This window comes from Artibeus jamaicensis, unplaced genomic scaffold, assembly GCF_021234435.1.
Source record: "Artibeus jamaicensis isolate MK-2021 breed Jamaican fruit bat unplaced genomic scaffold, CSHL_Jam_final contig_332, whole genome shotgun sequence".
Lineage (NCBI taxonomy): Eukaryota > Metazoa > Chordata > Mammalia > Chiroptera > Phyllostomidae > Artibeus > Artibeus jamaicensis.
This window is the reverse complement of record NW_026521788.1, coordinates 28854778-28858169: the sequence shown is the minus strand read 5'-3', so window position 1 is coordinate 28858169 and position 3392 is coordinate 28854778. Positions and strand designations below refer to the sequence as shown.

The window sequence follows — 3392 nt, the reverse complement described above, 5'->3', positions numbered from 1 at the left end:
AATTTAAGATGCTTTTTCCTTCTCACATTGTGACAAGCCAACAGTAATGACGGGGAGCTCAGGCTGGAATGCCTAACGACCTGTGCATTAAGAAATGATGTGATAGCATCTTGCAGATTATAAGTAACACATGGCCTCTATTATGCTCTATCAGAGTTGTATCTTCTTGCTGATAACTAATTCCCCAAAATAATCATTTGTTTTTCAACATTTTCTTGTGATGACTAATTGTGAAGAGTCCCTGTCTAGAAAGGCCACACAGAGCATTTTGGGGACAATTACATGGAACCGACAGCTGCTGGGCACAATTACCTGGACTTGAATATGTGGTCAGTGAGACCAAGTGAGGGGAATGAGGCTTTGGCCAAGCATTCAGATAGCATCTGCTTATGGCTGCTGGTTTTTTATAATGGGTTTTATAAAGAACTAACACGTTGCCCTAGAGTAGAAGAATAAATCACCCAACAGGAGTATTTGAAAGGACTTGAATAATTTTTCCTAAATATTGCTTGCTAGTCATGATTATCTGTAGGAAAATTAGAAAATATAGATACACAACAAAACTATTACCGGTATCTTGTTATAATGTTAGTCCATCATTATCACCACCATGACCATGACCATCATCAGCATCATCAATATCACTATCACTGTCATCAACAACATTATCACCAATACCACCATCACCACCACCACCAGTATCATCATCAAAATTTCTACCATTTAGGAGCTTATACTCATTCCACATACTTGCTAGGTACTTTAAATTTGTTACCTCTACATCTAACAAAAATCTTAACAGGTGGGTAACTATAGTTCCCTTTTATAGATGAGAACACTGAGACTCACACCTGCCTCAGTTCACCCAAAGCAATAGCTATCAAAGGTGGAATTTCAGTTTGGGTCTGTGTATCCGAAATCTGCACATATGCTGCCCTGCCTGTTTCTCTCCTCATCTTTAAGATGGGGTGATGATCCTTTCTCTCCTGGCTGCCATAAAAGTCTGCAGTGAGACTTGAATAAGATATTAGAGGTGAAAGCTTTGCAAACAGTAAAGTCCAGTATAGAGTGAGGGCTTGTTAGGCAGTGCTTGGCATCCACCCAGATAACATGCTCAGCTGCCAAGTAAGTGAGCAATAGTCACTGAATGGTGTTTAATTGGGTTTCATTGAGAAGCTGAGCTTGGGAGGATGTGTGCCATTTTCTCCCAGGCAAGAGGAAGGAAGGGAGAGGCACAAAGCTAGGAGTGTAGGCATGGCCATGAATTGATGGGAAAGAGAATACCTTGACATATTAGAACAGATTTTGTTCTGAGGTATGGGAATACCCTGATTCTTCCCATCAGTTACTCCAATTAAATCTTTTTTTAAAAAAAGATTTTATTTATTTATCTTTAGAGGGGAAGGGAAGGAGAGAGGGAGAGAAATATCTATGTATGGTTGCCTCTCGTGAGTCCCTCGCTGGGAACTGGCCTGCAACCCAGGCATGTGCCCTGACTGGAAATCGAACTGTGATCCTTTGGTTAGCAGGCCCATGCTCGATCCACTGAGCTACACCAGCCAGGGCCAATTAAATCTTTAGTCAAAATCAAAATGGTGTGCTTAATATGCAACTACCATGTCAAAAGAAGTTCCGTAGCCCCTCTTCCAACCAGATTGTCAGCTTCTTTTTTTCCCCCTTGGGCTATAAAATTTTATTGACAGATCAGAGGAGAGCCAGAGGTAAAGGTCCCACCCCTCCCATTTGCCTACCCAGAAGCATCCATCCCTTTGCTGGAAGCAGGAAGCCAGGGAGGCTGCTGGACTCAGGTCTGAGCAGTGGGGAAGGTTATTGTAATAGGCATCCTGGCCCTCATGCAGGCTGCAGTAGGTGGTGATCTCCTGCTCCAGCATCATGACACCAGCAGCTCATGGACACCAGCATCTTGGTGTCCATGAGCTGCTGGTACTACAGGTTCTGCCACTTGATGTCAGCATAAACATCACTCAGCTGGGCTTCAATACTGCTGATCAGCATCTGGATCTGTGCCAGCTGGGTTCCAAAGTGGGACTCTGTTTCCACCAGTCTTCCAGGTCAGCTTTCATGCTGAACTGAGACTGCAGCTGGATCTCCAGACCCTGGAGAGTAAGGTGCAGGTCAGTGACCTCTGTCTTGCTGGTCTGCAGTTACTTCATGTGGCCAGCAACCTCCTGGTTCATCACCTCAGTCTGGATGATGAACTGGGCTTCAGCATCCTTCCAGTTCTTCTCAGCCATGACCTCATACTGGCTTCTCATATCACTCAGGATCTTGGCTACGTCAATGCCAGGAGCGGAATCTACCTCCACACTGACTTGGTCACTCATCTGGCTCCTTAGGATACTGATTTCCTCCTTGTGGTTCTTCTTCAGGTAGGCCAGCTCTTCCTTCAGGCCTTCAGTCTGCACCTCCAGCTCAGCTCTGGCCAGGGTCTGCTCGTCCAGCACCTTGCACAGGCCATTGATGTCAGCCTCCACTTTCATGTGCAGGGCCTGCTCCATCTCAAACTTGGTTTGGAAGTCATCTACAGCCAGATGGGCATCGTCAATCTGCAGGACAATCTTAGAGATCTCAATGGTGGCACAGAGAATCTTGTCCCACAGCCCCCCGATGGTCTGGTAGTAGTGACTATAGTCGCAGGTGGGCTGGGCCCTTGCTTCTGGTACCGGTCATGGATCTTCACCTCCAGGTCTCTGTTGGCTGCCTCCAGGGCACGCACCTTCTCCAGAAAGGAGGCCAGGCAGTTGTTAAGGTTCTGCATGCTCAACTTCTTGTTGTCCACCAGAAGCCCTTTGGACCAACCACGGTGCCCACATAGCTGCTGTGGTAGCCCCCAGAGCAGGACGAGGACCCAAAGCAAGCAGATGACACCAACACATCATGATCGCCTGAGTCTCCATGGATGCTGAGCGTGCAGTAGGAGACTCCCCCTCCAAAGCGCATGTTGCTGCCGCCCATGCCCATGAAGGACTAGGAGGCAGGTGACTGGCAATAGCTGTAGGAAGTCATGGTGAAAGAGAAAGCAGAGACACTAGTCAATGGAGCTGTGGTCAGAGGGAGGAGAATTTTATATAAAAATTCTAGAGCCATTGTGGATGCTGGAGAAGAGGATAGTGTGAGTTTGAAGTTGTGGGGTGAGCTCAGTTAAGGGTCTGAGTGTGAGAGAAGGACCAAGCCATATGTGAAACAGTGTTCTCTCAGATTCTGCACTTTGCCTCTCAGCTTTCAATCTGCTTCTGCATCTGCCTGCCTCACTGCCTTTTTTGCCTGCTTTTCATTCTGACTCTTGGCTTTAGGGAACACATAGAAGTCAAATGCTCTGTCCCTCCCATGTGTGTGTGAGTGTTGAAATCAGGAACCGGTTTTCATGTTGA

General features: G+C 46.6%; 1 pseudogene; it reads right to left on the bottom strand.

Moving 5' to 3' along the window:
• Positions 1-1620: 1620 nt before the first annotated feature.
• Positions 1621-3027, bottom strand: LOC119038179 (keratin, type I cytoskeletal 19-like; annotated as a pseudogene).
• Positions 3028-3392: the final 365 nt, after the last annotated feature.